Source organism: Chroicocephalus ridibundus, chromosome 1 (assembly GCF_963924245.1).
Source record: "Chroicocephalus ridibundus chromosome 1, bChrRid1.1, whole genome shotgun sequence".
NCBI lineage: Eukaryota > Metazoa > Chordata > Aves > Charadriiformes > Laridae > Chroicocephalus > Chroicocephalus ridibundus.
In genome coordinates this window covers 13562652-13578749 of record NC_086284.1, presented here as the reverse complement: position 1 = coordinate 13578749, position 16098 = coordinate 13562652, and the positions used below count along the sequence as shown (strand labels likewise).

The window sequence follows — 16098 nt, the reverse complement described above, 5'->3', positions numbered from 1 at the left end:
GGCTATGGCAGAGGAAATTGCTAAGCACTGCATAGCTTGAACAACTGTACACAGAGGGAAGCACTGCTGTGGGTTTGCTGCTTCTGATGCTTATTCTCTACACATCCAGATCAGCCCACGGCTGTAGGTGCGACAGTGAACTAAACTGACCTTTGGATTAGAAGAAAATCACATATTTTTCAATACTATGACACTTAGGGACCAAAAATCAGTTTGCCACAGGCTATTTTCTAACACAGATTGAATTTCCCTAATATGGCTACGAAGCCAAGGAGAGTTCAATAGCCTTCTCCTTATGAAATTAAATTATTTTTCTTCAACCTGTGGATGGATAACCTTACCTGAGCAGTTTCCTGAACTACTGCTTAAAAGATAACAGAATCTGGTATGGAGAGACAGCGTATTTTACTGGTGTCTCTGGAAGTGTTGCAAATTTTATGGTATGAAGAATAAATTTTTTAAAAAATGCAATTTTAAAGAACTCGTATTAATTTCTCATTTCCTAACTTTGTTTAGATGAAATATGAAAAGATATATGACAGGTAACGAGCAGGCTAAAGTAAAAAAAGCCCAATACGTTCCTCTGTTTTAAGCCAAAGCAACGTCTTCCCCTTCCCTGGCAAAAGACTAACAGGATGCAATTTACAGCACGTTTTACTGTCCATTATTAAATCATGGTTTTCTTTTCCTGCTATGCATATTCATAAAAAACATTTCATTAAAAAACTACAAGTGTGGGATGGGTTAGACGTACAACCAGGGAATTCAGGTTATTATGCAGGGTTTGATTGAAACTTCAGAATATATTGCCTGGCTGCAGTACATGCTTTACACCCTCCCCACGCGCGGAGTTAGGGTCTTTGACCAGGACAGCCAAGCAGCAACAGGACCATGTTTGTCAGGGCTTATACATCACACCCAGCCAGGGATGGTCTGGATGGATTAGCCAAGGTCTCGCCTCAAAGCTTTCCAGTCCCTGGTTGCTGGGGGAAACGTTCTCCTCATTAAGATGCCGATCCTCATCTTCAAAGAAAACAATTTTGAAATGGAAAACAAGAATACAAAATGAGAGGGCTTTCTCTACAGAGTTCTTGTGCCCCGCGAGATGCTCTGAACATCCTGCAACACTGATGCTATCTCGTCGCAGTCCAAAGCGCATGCGGGTCCCAATCTGCCTTTCTCAAATATTGTAAGGAACGAGGATACAGACAGAAAACCACATGAAGATATCAAAGGAAACATTCCGTAGAGTTACCCTTGAAAGCTCTGCTTGGGGAGAAAAATGCCTTGGGATTGTTTGCTGAAAATATGGGCCTTTTAACCCAAACAGTTAAACAGACAAAAGGAATAAGCAAAACGAACACTGCTTTTCCAAAAATGTTCCATAAATTCAGGAACTGATTATACTCACTGCTCATTCACCACAGCCCCTAGGCTGAATTTGCAGAAATTCATATGGGAATGTACGGGTTTACTGATGAGTTTACTAGAAATCTCAAATATTTATTAAAAGTACACGCAAAGGTATGAACACAGCCTTTCCATACATATATGGAACACAGAAAAAAGTTCATGGTTCATGTCTCTTGAGAAATACAGCCATCAGCTGTCAACTGCCCCGCTACTGTCTGAAAGTAAATTTAAGACTTTAGATGGAAAAAAAAAGGGGCAGCCACAATAAACAGCGTTAGGATTTTCCACCATATATTCAGGAAAGTAAAACTATCGCGTATTCCTAACCACAGAAATGTCGAAATGAATAGCAATAACCAGGGTAATTTTATTACCCACAGGCAGTGAGAGGCGTTGTAAACACTCTAACAGCACATTCATCTCCTGCAATAAATTAGGGATCGACAAAATGAAATTGAATTTCAAAGATAAATGATAGAAAACGATGTACATTTTACTCGGAGATGTAAACAAACATATCATTTTATATAATTACACATGTAAACCTCTAATTTAGAAAGACTGTATTCTGATCTAAATGAATGATACTTCATTGCACAAGAAAGAGAACCCACCAGGCGAGCCTGTGCAATTACGTGGAGGACTGCTGCCTTATTGTTTTTCCTGAGGTGACAATGAGAGTGAAATGACCTCTTTGAAACAAGCTGGGTATAAAAAATGATTGCTTTTAAAAACAGTTACGTTTTCTAATGTGTAGTTACGTCTGGGGAGGAAAAAAAAAAAAAAAAAAAAGAAGCTGAAGCGAAACCTTTTCATTCCTCTTTGGTTTTCCCTTCTGTCTCCTGTTAAGAGTTCCCTCAGCTTATTGCTGAAAATATCAAAACTCTGCAAAAAATGCACATCAAACACTTACTTCAATGAAGAATTTGGATTATGCTTTCCTTTAAAGGCAGATTCTGGCTTTTTTTTCCTTCTTAGAATCTGTTTAAAATGACAATATGTTGTACCAGTCTGTTCAGCCTGGTGGAACAGGGGACTCGGAGGGACTCCCTTTCGTCCCTTCAAAACTCCCCCAGCGCAGTCCTCAGCAACTGCAGGCAAAGCCACCACTCTCCTAAATATTCCTCTCCATTTTAAAAGTGGCCAGGTTTTCTGTTCCCCGTATTCCCCCTGGAAGGCTGTTCGGGAACAAGACCACATGGCTGAAATCCCCTGGTTTCCAGATAGACTGCGTTTATGAGCAATTTGCACCTTCATTTTGGTCAACGAAAGAAGCCGAGCTCCTTTGGCTTCCTCTCACCCAATGAATTTGCCATTGCCCCTCCTGCATTGCAGTTCCAGCCCTCATCCCTCCTCAGCTCGATGGATGGAGGCTGAAGACTGCACTCCAGATAACGTCTACGCAGGCCTGGTAAAGCAGCCTAAATACTGCCTCCAGCGGGCGCACGCCTCGCTCAGAGCATCAGTCTTGTTACTAGTCCCCTAATGCACCGTTTTGTTTACTCCACTAATTGATTTCTACTCTTTGAGCCCTCCGGGATCCTTTATTTCTTATTTTTTTTCCCCAACTTCTCCTGTTTGGATGATGCCTGCTAACTCTGGACCAGAGCAATCTCCTACTTTTGAAGCCAGCATCATTGAATAAACCACCAAACAAGATCGTTTGTCTTGCCAATACTTTAAATAATCTGTTAATGTGTGCCCTTCAGCACGCAAATTCCTCTTTCAAGACTCATCATTTTTATTTCCTCTTTAGCCAGACCCATATGCACATGCCAATTTGACTATTAATCTCTATGTCCTCGTACCTCATAAATTCTGCAGTGCAACCATATCCAATGCATTACTGAAGTCCATGTAGATGATACACAAGAGCATTTCTTAGAACACCATTTATCTTATCAATGACATCAAGATAGGCTGACACGATTTACTTCTGGTAAACCCATGAGCACTTTTATCCCATTTTCTATTTATTTCCATGTTTTTAATTATACTGTCCTTCAAAATAAGCTCAAAAGCCTTGCAGATGACAGAGGTCAGACAAATAGTTCTGTGCCTGCAGGGATTATTTCTTCACCCTGTCTTCCTGCTCTTTACCACTGACATTTTATTTGTTATCTCCCAGTTGTATGGATCAAGTCCCAGATTCCATAATACCCCTCAATAGTTACTTGCTTCAGGAGTTCAATTTAAGGTGCCGGTTCTTTCAACATTTCTGGAGTGAAGATGATCATAGTTATTCTTACTTGCTAAGAGAGAAATGGCAGTGAGTTGGGTTTGGCCAGGAAGAAGCCAAACCCCAAATAGCTCTGGACAGCAGGACGCACTCTGCAAACCTGCCCGTGTCAAACCACAGTCACCACCTGACTGTGGTCACTTTGGACCATAAACAGCTTCAAGCATCTCACTGAAGTGCCTGAACTGAGGTGGGATGAAGCTAGTGCTCAAACTGCACCTCCAAAAGGCCTACCCTCAGAAACGATCCCTCCGGGGCGGGGTGGTAGAGCCACCATCAAACACACAGGGTCTGCAATCCACAGCCATAATTTTTAAATGAAAAGACCGATAACACTCAAAGTGCCCAAACTGGCTCCCCCAGCACAACTAATGGGCAAGTTCTCCGTGGTGTCATCGTAGCCTGAGTCATCTACCAGGGCTGTGATGCTCTGAAACAACTGCGCAAATGCCCTTGAGGAACTGTCATGTAGGGGCTTAGCTCTCCTAAAACACTTCACATGGAAGTTCACACTTTGCAGGATAAGAAGGTTTTCAAGTTCAAATCCTTTATTTAGGCTTAAATGAATACATAAGAATAGAAATAGCGTTTGTATCTTCTTTTGTTTTCTTCCCTTACAAAGTGCAGTGCCGCCTAAAAACCTAATTGCTAATATGATGCCTCAGCACAGATTTTAACATCCCTGCATCGCTTTCATTTTCAGGGAGAAATTACAGAATTCTATTTGGGTTATAATTAGCATATAATTATTACTGGCAGGAATAGCTATAAATATATATAACTGGTGGCTAGCTTGGTAACCGGCACACATAATCATTATACAATTTTCTTTAATTTTTTTGTGCACAAAGGCCTCATAATTCTGCAAAAGCGACGACTGAGCCTAACTAGACTCTGGTTATAATTTATGCTAATTAATTTCACTGCTTGCAAGAAAGAAGACTTACATAACATCCGTGGCAGGGGTAGGTGGTGCCACTTTCAGTGGAAAGGGGCTATGCAAATACTCTGCACCTCGGGCCTGAATACTGCATGAATTATTGTTCCATCTCCTTCTCTGGCATATTATGATGTAATAACAAAGGAAGGAAAAAATAATAACAAAAAAGTCTCCAATGTACGCTTTTGTACAACATAAGCATAGGTCACAGCATGATGAAGTCCTGGTATTTTCCTTTCTCAATTGTGGAGGAGGTGTGGGGAGCGCAGGGCACAGCTGTCAGTTTTTCCTCCTAATTTAGACACCCTCATTACCTTTTAAAGAGAAGTGATTTTGCATTTTTCCACGCACACCCTCAACTGAGCACTGTTCTTCACAACAGGAAAACAACCCCAGGTTTTCCCCCAACGGCGCTCAAAAGAAAGGCGTTGATCCCTCATTACCAGCAATTGTCTCCAGCGCAGCAAAGCCACAGCGCTGGGGGAGCGACGCCTCGCACAAACTGCACATTCCCCAGGTCAAGTCAATCTCATCTTCATCTCTAATAAAAAAATGATTCATCGTCGAGGTGACCTTCCTGATCCAGAGGCAGAACGCAGAGCTGTGGAAAGAAGCCTCATCGAAAAGATATATGGCCCCGTTCCGTGACGCGCAACTCGCAGATAGACCTCAGCACTGTCAAGATCCGCTGCCCTTCCCAAGGTGGTCTCCTGCCTAAGAAACCATACTGAGACACCTCTGCTTGGTTTCCAGCTCACCCTCTGTCTTGGTCTGTAACCTTACATGAGATATTTTATCACTTCGTGCTTCAGTTTTCCCTCCCATAAAACTGGGATAATTGATATCTTTCTTTGTAAAGTGCCTTGTGATCTATAAAGGAAAAAATGACGTGTAAGATATTATTATTAACTAACAATCTCATAAAGCTCAGCCATAACAGCACTAAGCATTTTCCAAAATTTATTGTTAAGTAAGTAAAGAAAATAATTTCTTTAAGGACTGAAATGAATTCCTTTGCTTTCCAGGGTTTTCTGCTTTCTTTTTTTTTGGGTATAATATAGTGTTGGGTAAAATATAGTGTTAGCTCTGACCCCCCATGTCAGTGGCTCAGCACATAACAAATAGCAAAAATGCACAGGAAAACTAGAACAGGAGCAGCAGCTGCTTTTCTCTGCAAAGCCCATCCAGTACCTCAGCCTTGCCGAACTGTCAGAGCAGAGAGGCAAGAGTGGGTCCTGGGTACCAGGAAATCTTTGGCCGAGGAAGAGGCGCAGAACCAGTTATCTGCACAGAGATCTCTCTTGCTTCAACAGCAAGTGAGAGGTGGGATCCTCAGGCTGAGCTCCTCCCCTGTGCGCGGGCAGATGGAGCGGAGGAAGGGCAAGCAGACCCCATCTTCAGTTGCTCAGTCGGGGGTCTCAGCAGCATCCCAGGCACCGTCCCTGCTGGCTGCTATTAAATGACGCTGATTTATTTATAACTCCCACAGTGACTGGGGAAGAACCTGAAGGAACTGGGATGTCAGCATAGAGGGGACGGAATGAGGAGATGTGCACTGGGGCAGGATGTGAACATGCATCAATCCCAGCAGAGGAGGAGACTGAAAGCAGGCCATGTTAACAAGCCTCTGCCACCAATGGGGCTGATGACAGAGGAGTAAGGGCCATCCATCACCTAATGAATGAGGACAGAGTGGTGCTACTACAAGGGCTGCTTTTGGAACAGAAGATGCATCTAGAGGCTGTGACAAGCTGCTGCTGAAAGTACTGCAGCTGTAGGGACAACCAACACTCACTTTTTACGTTCTCCTGCCTGAAGCACAGCACTGCTGTTTTGCTCCATCACTGCTTATACACTTCTTCTCCTTTATACTTTCTACCTTCTCCTTTTGACTCTTGGTTAGTGCACAAGTCCTCGTATTCCACTTCTTCACCCTCTGAAGGCCCCAGATAATGACGTTCACCCAGCTGAAAGAGGGATATATGTGACTTGATCCACCTGCGCTTCTCTCCTGGTCACACAAATGGGGCTCTGAGGTCCTCCCAGACCTGCATGCAGAACTGTGAGCCCAAGAAGCAATCAAAGCTACTCCTCTATTCCTTTCTTAGTCCTTCCAATTGAGTCAATCAAGTCTGCTTAGCTACCTCCCTCCTGTACAGATTCCTGTCAGAAATATTAAGATGGATATGGATGAAATAGGAATGGAAACGTATGTGTGGGAAAGCACCAAAAGAAACAACAGTCAGGTTTAAAAGAATGGTCTATGTTGATAAACCAAAGAGATGACTGGCAGCAGTCAAACAGGTGAGCTCTGGCAAATGTGCTGTGTGGATCAGGGCAGAGGGCTCTGATAGGGTCCCAGCACTTGACGACCTGTCAGCAGAAGACCTGTGGTCTGGTAATGGGAGGAAGGCTACAAGGTTACAGCATGTCACATATACTATCATCCTAAGAGAAAGACAGATGATAGCCCTGAAGATATCAAAGATAGAGATGAAGAAAGCGAGCAATGATTTAGAGGGACAGAAGTAAGCAAGATTGTGATGGAAAGATAACTGTAAATTCCCAAATGTTTTAAAAGACCTATCCAAAACTCAGTTCCTTGTTGGTCAAGAAGAACCCAAGAGCACAGTGAGGACTTCAGTTTCCCACACGAGTCATCTTGGCCACAGCACTTGGCTACACATGCCTTGCTGTGTAGGGTATGAGAGTGTAAGTAGATAAAACCAACTTACCGAGCAAGTTAAAAAAAAATAAAATGCTCTTCTCTTTTCACAGGGTCTCACACTGAGTTGTGTTACACTTAACTGTGACACTCTTATTTCTGCGAGTTTTAATCTAGGCAACTTCTCAATAAAATGGATGCCACGTTTAACTATCCTGCTGACCACAAGCTGAGGAGAACCATGAGGATAATACACACACCCATTGTGAAACCTATTCTGCGCTAACCTATCATGACTCAAAAGCTGGTTGTTATTGCACTACTGGATACAAAGGCTCTGAAGCAGAGTGGGATGCTTGGTGTGCTCATTTGCATCTCATTACCCAGCATGCTCTTCCTCCTTGGAGCTATTTTCATAGCGGCATTGTTGTCCGAGCCCTGGGAACAAGTGGAAAGATTTGGTGACTTTGGATGCATGCAGTTCTTTTCTACTTGCTTTGCTCCCCCTTTATAATGAAAGGCTTTGCAAAGTGGCGAAAATGAATCAATTTTCCATTTTTAAGGCTGTATGGGTGGGGTTTTTTTTTCAGCAATTTAAGCTATCAGGAGCAAATCTTGAATAACAAATAAGATTACAGAAATGTGAGCCTAATGTTCCTCTCTAAAAGGTGCTCAAGCATGAAGGTTTTGATCGGAAAGTAAGAAATGAGATTTAACTTCCTTCTGATTTAAGCTTCGTTTGTACAAAGAACCTATTCCAGCAAAATGTGATTGCAAGCTCATTATTCAGTGAAGGGCAAATACCTTCAATCGCAATCCAGTAAGATCAGCAGCTTTCTCTGTGTGTTACAAGCCTCAACGAAGGGAACTGAACATACTGGCTTCTGTCATTGTCTACATCTAAGACTTGTGATGATTTCACCCTGTCCAATTCATTTCAAAAGCTGTAGCTTCCAATTAAAAGTATAAGTTGTCAGCCAGAATAAGTGTCTATCATTTGAGCCAGAGCAGTTTTGGTTTCTGGCAGTTTTACTGCATCAAAGGGTTGATTTACAGATCACTTACAATTTTTTTATTCAGTACTAAAGGGAATAAAACTGCCTCAGACACAGGACTCAAAACAACACTAAGTTACTTAAGTTTTCCATAGTTTTTGATATGTTTTATCAAGTTGGAAATAAAACTTAATTTCTCAGTGACTTTATAGTTTTCAACAGGCACTTAAAAATAATAATAAAAAAAATAAATCCAGGAAAATCTAAGAACCTCAACACCGTGTTATCTTCAGCCTTTCCAGTTTGCGTTTTAAGAATGTAAGCAATTTTGAGACTCCTTCTTGGGATAAAATGGGATAAATACGGGTAAAAATCATGTACAAATACATGACAGAAAGTCTTGAGGCAGGGAGAATGTGAGTTCCTGGGGTTTTGAGGCTAAGACTTGGTACCTCCTTAAAACACGCGGAGCGTTTGCTCCTTGGCGTTCATGTGGCAGGATGATGAGTGGCATTTCACAGCAGGATTCTGTGATGATGCTTTTAAGTGTTTGTGCTGTATAACCCTTGATGAATCAATTAGGCGTTCACACTCACCCAACTTACTCGTTTTACTAGCAGTATTGTTTTTACAGCAACAGCACAGCCCTAGTCTAGAAACTGGTCCTGCAGGATCCAAAAGGGTTGTACCTGCTGTAGGCACTGGCGATGTGCTTGGTGAAAGTAAACCAACCCAGAGATAAAAGGGCAAATGGATTAGGTATTTAAAACATTTTAAGATGTGGGAAATCACTGCCAGCTGTTTTAAAGCCCAAATCTACTCCCTGCACACTGGACTGAGCTTGGAGAAAGTGTGGTGGGGTATCACGGAGACATGCAGGAACTGGCAGCAGAGACTGGAGACTCCTCGGCAGCTGGGACAGGGCTCCATCAGAGCCAGGGTAGACACAGATCTTATCACATGAACAACAAAACACAGTTTGCAAAGAGACCACGATATCTGGTGACAGCAGCACAGAATCGAGCGCGCTGCTGGAGCAGCTGGACAATCCTGGTAGCTCCTGCACAGAGTGGTGAGCGTGGTGCAAAACCAGGGATGCACAGAGAGCTACAGCAGCCCGTTCTCTTCCCGAGGCAATACTCGGACGAGCAGGCAGAAATGAATCGAGGCAGCAACAACACAAAGTAACAAAATAATGAACAATAGTTCGCTAAAAAGTGAAATGAGCAATAGTTCATTAAAAGTTCACTAAGACACCCTACGCTCGAAAATAATTTTGCTTTGTCAGTCACAGGAAGGAGGACAAAGAAATAAGATTAAATGCATTTGTAGTACACGGATTTTTTCCAGGCATCGGTAAGTATTCCCCCAGGCAGACCACGAAAACCCCTCTCAAAGCCAAGGGTTAGCGCAGGTGCCAGAGAGCAGAACAGGACCCTGGTTAACCAGTACAGGTAAGACTCGCTGTGCTCACCTGCATCCTACCTGGCTGACGGACCCCTTGTACAGTCAAAGGAGAGAAGCAGGCATTTCTTAAGCATTATTTACATCCTTTATTGTAGATATCCAAGCTAAGAGGAGATAAAATGCAGTTTAGGGGCGTCTACCTCTCTCCAGTCACTATAAAGGCAGTTTACAAAACTAGCTCAGGTGCAGATGAGTCCTGAGTTTGACAGGGGGAATCCCGCCCGTTGTGTCATCCAGCAGACAGATGAGGGAGGCAGAACGGGACTGCCTCCCACCCCCTGTCCTCCTGGATTTGGGGCTGTCAGCGTGGCCTTATGGCATAAATTAGAGCAGCCCCAGAAAGCCGTGAAGCAGCTCCGAATCCTTTATTTTAGGCTACATCCGTCTCTTTCCTGCCATTGATATTTCTCTGGGATCCTCTGCCGGCTGGCCCCTTTCCGTGTCTCTGTGCAAGGAGGGATGTCTCCTGTCCCACGGCTCAGACGGTTCCCTCATGCTCTGGCCACTGGAGTTCAAGGAGGGAGATAGCACCTGTGACCCCTATTTCTGCCGCTGAGATAAATTCAACTTTCCATTCAATTTTTATTTCTAGGTCAAGACAAGAATGATAGATTAAAAACAAAAATAGCTGAGCGTTCAGTCTGGAAGCTGCTGCTGCAGCGCTGCACTGCCGGACCCCAGACAGCCTCCTGCCTCCGACTATGCCAGTTATTGATTTTTGTACCAAAACATTTACACTGGCACAACCCCCAGCGAGTGCAATTATGTGGGTATAAAGGTGCTTTATACTAGCATAGATTATGAGATAAACAAGCTCATTTATACCGCTGTAACTGCATTCACTTCAGGGTATTTGTACCGCTTTAATGATACCCGTGTAGTTAAAGCAATACAACTTGTGTCTACAGACAAGACCTCAGCCTAATGGTAATTAACACAGACATTTCCAGCCACCCTGAGCAGCTGAGGCTTATGTTAGAAATAGCAACTGACCCATAACAATTTGCAACAGCATCAGAAACCTCTATAAAACAGCTCCACCTTCAATTGCTTTTGCCACATTTGCAGGAAGGAGGTTTATTATGCCCCTTTTAGCAGGAGGCCCCAAGAGCTAAAAAGTTGCTTGTGGCCACTTTTCTCTTGCGTCTGGACAACAAAACAAAACAAAACAAAACAATCAATTCAGCCACTGACATTTTGCTGTGAAAGAGCTAAGGCAGCACAAAACCGCTGATAAAAGTGGCGGTTAACCCTGTGCTACCCTTATTGTTCTTTATTCACCAGCACCGAGGGCTCGAGCAGCCCCGGGAGCGCGGGAGAAGGGGCTTTGCCATCTGTTGCTAGGGCTGACATCAGCCCTGTTTGCTCAAGCGTCGCTCCTCGGGGCTGTTGTTTGCATGGTTAATCAGCGCTGGCCCCGCGCTGGCCCGTTCAGCAGGGCCGCGGCTGCCAGCCCCCCAGCACCTCGCGGCAACAGGGACCTGCCAACGCGCTTGGCCCCACTTGGAGAGAGATTTGGATACACACCAAGATTACTTTGGACGGAGCGTTTGTCAGCTCCTCCCAGGAGAAACTGGGCCCTGCACGGTGCCTAACTTGACAAAGAGCGAAAAAACAACCTCAGCAAACCACCCCCCTCTCCCATAAGCATCCTCCACGGGTTAAACTTCACTCCAAACCACAGAAAACCAGATTGCGCTTTCCGCTGAGACTGGATTTGCCAAGAGGCTGCTGAACCCATCAATGTGATAATGGATACACATTTTGCTTAGCTCCGTACTCCCGGTCTCTTTATCTCTTTTCCCTGAATAATACTAGAACAATCTCATGGGAAACTGCAAGAAATTCCTTGCCTAGAAAAAAATGAGGTTTAATAAAAAAAATGGGCTGCCAGTGCAGACAGTCGTGAACGCTGCTGTTGGGACAGTCCGGGAACTGAGGCACAGAGGAGCTCCGAAACTTGCTCAAGGTCAAACACACAGATATACATGAGCCAGGAAAGACCAAAGCGCTGTCTACAAATACTGCAACAGCACAGACACCAACTAGACACACAGACTCCTCATTTCCAATCATCTTCTATTTTCCCAAATGTCCTAGTGGGTCATGCAACATTAGGATAAACAAAGGGCATGCCATGGAAAACGCTTCACAAAACTGACACATATACTGAACAGGTTTCCAGAAATATGCAAATTTTCCATTTGGAGGTGGTTTTTTCCGTAGGGATGAAGAGAGGAATGGAAATGCAGCTTTCAATCTGCAACTGAAAAATCAGTAATTCTCTAAATGTGAAACATCAGATGGGACTCATCTTTAGAATAAAACACCTAAATTTAGGTGTCTGCATGCGAGGTAGGCAGCTCAGCAGTACATGTTCAACTCAGTTGCCTACACATAAGCATCCAGGGCTTTGGTACTTCTCCTGGCCACCAGCTGTTGCACTGGAGAGAGGTGGCTCTTCTGCAGGTCCTGCGGATGCTTCAGGTATCCCAGGGCTTTTCTTTTAGCACTCCATGACCATGTCTGGAGTGCTGTTCTCCCAGTTCGAGGGAGAAAAATAAAATGTTACTTTGCCTGCATGTTCCTGCAACATGATGATGGGGACAAATCACTGAAGAACAATTTAGGTTCCTACTTTCATTGACCCTAATTTCATTTTCATCTTACATGGACTGTTTTTCAGACCCTACCTGACATCAAAATGTGCTAATTAATACCTTCCTACACTGCTCAGCACCAGTGATAGCCTCCCTCCCAAGTGTTTTTGACAAAATTGGGCATCAAATGAAGTGCTTTTCTCACTGAATCTCAGCTTTCCAACAGTTGTGGTTTTTTGTGAAAAAAACCCACACCTCTTCACTACAGTGTTTTTAATTTCCATATTTTTTCTCTAAAATTAGGAGTTTGGATTTGAGCATCCCTCTGTGCTAATAGTCTCTCTTCGTGCCTCGATGCAGTCCAAGTTCCCACAGCCCTCGTATCCCAGGATCCCAATGGGACAAAAACTGTTGCTCACAGGAAGCTGCCTGAGCAGGTTGCCCAGCCCAGGGGACTGGGAGCTGTAGAAAAGGCATCAGGACTGCTATTCTCAAAAGACCAAAGACCAAAAGTATTTTTAGTTTTAATTTTTCACCAAAAAAAATCAAACTTGTATATGGCATTTTTTAATGGGAAAAAAAAATAAATTCAAGAACTCAGGCTCTCCTGTGCTTTATACAGTGATATATAACTTTGTGGCACGTCACCAACTGAAAATCCTCCTTGTAGAAAGAGTTTCTTGGCTGATAGATATTCGGTTTCTGTAGTACTATCATCCCCTGACTGTGCAATATGTCCAGCTTGGAAGGACTAAGGAGCTGAGTTAGACCGCAACTAGCCCTTGAATGAGTGGGTGCTCAGGGCTGCAAGCAGATACCTCTGTTTTCCTGCCCTTCTCAATACGATACCAGCTCCTGAGTGGGAACTGCTCACTTCTTCCCTGCCCGGCCACCCCAAGGGAAGAGGGAAAGGGTTGGCTTCGGACAGGGGTCTGAAAGATGCCATCAACCACAGAAGATACTGTGTGTCTGTTCTCGCTCCACACTGCCTCTTCCACAGGAGTGGTACCACCAGAACATACAGCCTTAAATGAAGTTGTGTGATAGCTCTATATTGAAACATCTTCTAACAGGGGGAAAAAACCCACCTTTCCGGTAATTTTATGAGAGCTACACCATGGCAGCATCATGCTGTCACAGGAACAGGATTAATATTTCAACTGATACGACGCCAAACACCATATAGGATGAAAGTCATCTTGTCTACTTTTGGAGAAGTAAATCTGTGTGTCCTGTCTAAGCCTGTAATCCAGGTTCCTGCTGTAAGAGGCACAGGAGGGGCTGCTCGGCAGCCTGGACTGCTGCTCCCTCTCCCCTGCCTACAGGTCTGCCTTAGCACAGATGCTTAACTCTGAAACGGTGACATTGAATAAGATGAATCCCAACCCTCACGGACAGTGGAACCACCACAAAAAGCTGTCCTTACCGCTCCTTGCCCTTCTCCCCTCTTACCCCTTGCCCATTCAGATATATTTGGTAAGTCCCTGGGCAGCAGCACACTGTTCAGAAGTCCTAATTTCTTTTGGCAATTTAGTCCCGAGGTTTAACTGTTTATACAGGAAGACTTAATGAGTACAGTTACTTGTGTGAAAACACAAGCATCTGTGGTTGTGATTATGGCTAAATTCAGCCTGCAACCTCAGCTGTCAATAGCTTATTATCTTTTAAAAATCTATAATAAAATCAAATCACATCCCCTAATTATAAAGGGACTATTTTGAGAAGCCTGAAAAAGGTGACCTGCACCTTTCGGGCAGGAGCGGGCTCGCCGTGTGACCTTCCCATCACCCTAAGCATAACGAAGCAGAAATAATTGGGAAATTCCCTCCGATGTCACCTCTCAGATTGTGCTTGCCGCTTCTCAAGGCTGTCATCACGCTGCCGCCTGCTCGCAGTAATCGCTGCTGGCACGGGACGTGCTCGTACCACGCTGCATTATTAGCAAGCTGTCAGACACCAGCGACGCAGAGCCCCAGTGCCAACACACAGGGAGTTATAGGGATAATAATGTTGTTCATTAGGTAAAAATAACTGAACTTTTAGAGTAAAAAAAACAAAACCCACAAACACAACACCAAACTCTAGTCTTTGGTTGAATGCTATTTTATTTCTTTCCCCGTGCCGAGCTTAGGAATGGGTTTATGAGGTGGATACAAGCTGATGTTGAGGAGCAGTAATTTATTTGCAGAATTCTTTCTGCAAGCCTACAAGGGTTGCCAGGGGGGACTACTTGCTATGTTTTAATTGCTTTTTATAGGCTGGATAGTGCCTGTAAGCCAAGGAGTAAGGACTTGAACACAGCCATCACCCCAAGGAGAGGAGCTCCAGGAGTCACCATGGCTCAGGCGCATACCCCTGAGTCCCACTTAGCCCCACGCTTCCCTGTCGCATCCCCGAGGCAGTCACCCACCCCAGACCCTTGCCAGTAACACAGCCCGGCACGGCTCCCTCTGCCCTGGCTCCCTGGAGAGTATGGAGGCAGCAGGAGAAGCCACCCACACGGTCCCCATCCACCCGCTCCCAGCAGGAGGACGGAGAAGTGAGCAGTGACCCCTTGCTCACCCTGACCCGTATTTTGAGCAGCCAGCAAAGGAAGGGGGGGGTCTCACTCTCCTGTAAAAAATATCCATCACAAACCGAAGTCCTGCTGTCAAACAGTTCATTCCTTTATACCATCTTCCCCTACATAAGGAACAGCCTCTCAGTTCAGTTTTCAACCTAACACCTCATTCAAATCTCTCCTGAAGCCCATAAAAAAATCTGTGAAAGGCAGTAAATATTTCAAGAAGAACAACTCGAAGTTACTTCCCTCTTACCAACTTCCCAAGCATATCCTCTCCTCCACTTCTGTTTCTGTTGTCAACCCAGGATCCAGGAATACCATTGATTTGCAGCAATGATGATTGTTCAGGCATTACAAAGACAACAGGATAATAAAACAATTTACAAGTAAAGCTGAAACACCTAACAGCTGACCTCCTCTCTGTGCCTATGGAATCAATAGCCAGAATTTCTCCTCCTCCAACAACTGTAGCTTAGGAGTTTGGTGACCACACCTCACTGCACAGTGCCTGCACCTGTGCGTGCACATGGAGTGCAGGGCACGTAGCGTGGGATGGCGTCTTTCCAAAAGATATGCGCTATATTAAATGGAAATAAAACATGACCGTGTATTTCCCATCCTCTCCAAATGACCAAATGTAAGATTCATTTACAGACATCGCTTAGGAAACTGGACAAAATCTGTGTCACTTCCAGCAACAACTGAGAAACATATTTCTGGAACATTTATTTCTTGCTTATACAAATGGTCAATGCTTGATTTGTTTAGCCATCACCGTTTTTTAAACTGGCAGTTAGGAGAACAGTTTCACACGTGACCAGCCTAATATTGAAGACCTGCTTTTCTGAATTGAGAAAAGGTTGAGGAGATGCTGAACCCATAAGAGACAAATAATAATTCCTCTCCCTGAAACATCTTTGAGAAAGAAGATAGTCAACAATGTACTGGACTTGTACAAGCTAAACTTTAATTTGAGTTTTGGCTCTGCCATATCAACTCAGTGGCAAAGAGATAAATGACCAGATACCTGCACCCATTTTGTCAAATCTCATCATGTTTTTTAGCATAGGAGTAAGACTTGATGTGACGATGAGGTTTCTACTTTCACAAATCAGAGCCAAAGGCCAAGACGAGCTGCACAGGGCTCCGTTTTCTTCCACATCCATGCAAGGTTCACGCAAACATCTAGGTCAAATTATTGCCGTAAACTAGAAAA

General features: G+C 44.0%; 1 protein-coding gene across 8 annotated transcripts in view; it reads right to left on the bottom strand.

The window, feature by feature from the left end:
• Window positions 1-16098, bottom strand: part of FAT3 (FAT atypical cadherin 3) — a 425569-nt gene that overhangs the window by 145584 nt on the left and 263887 nt on the right. The gene's annotated exons all lie outside the window — the stretch shown is intronic.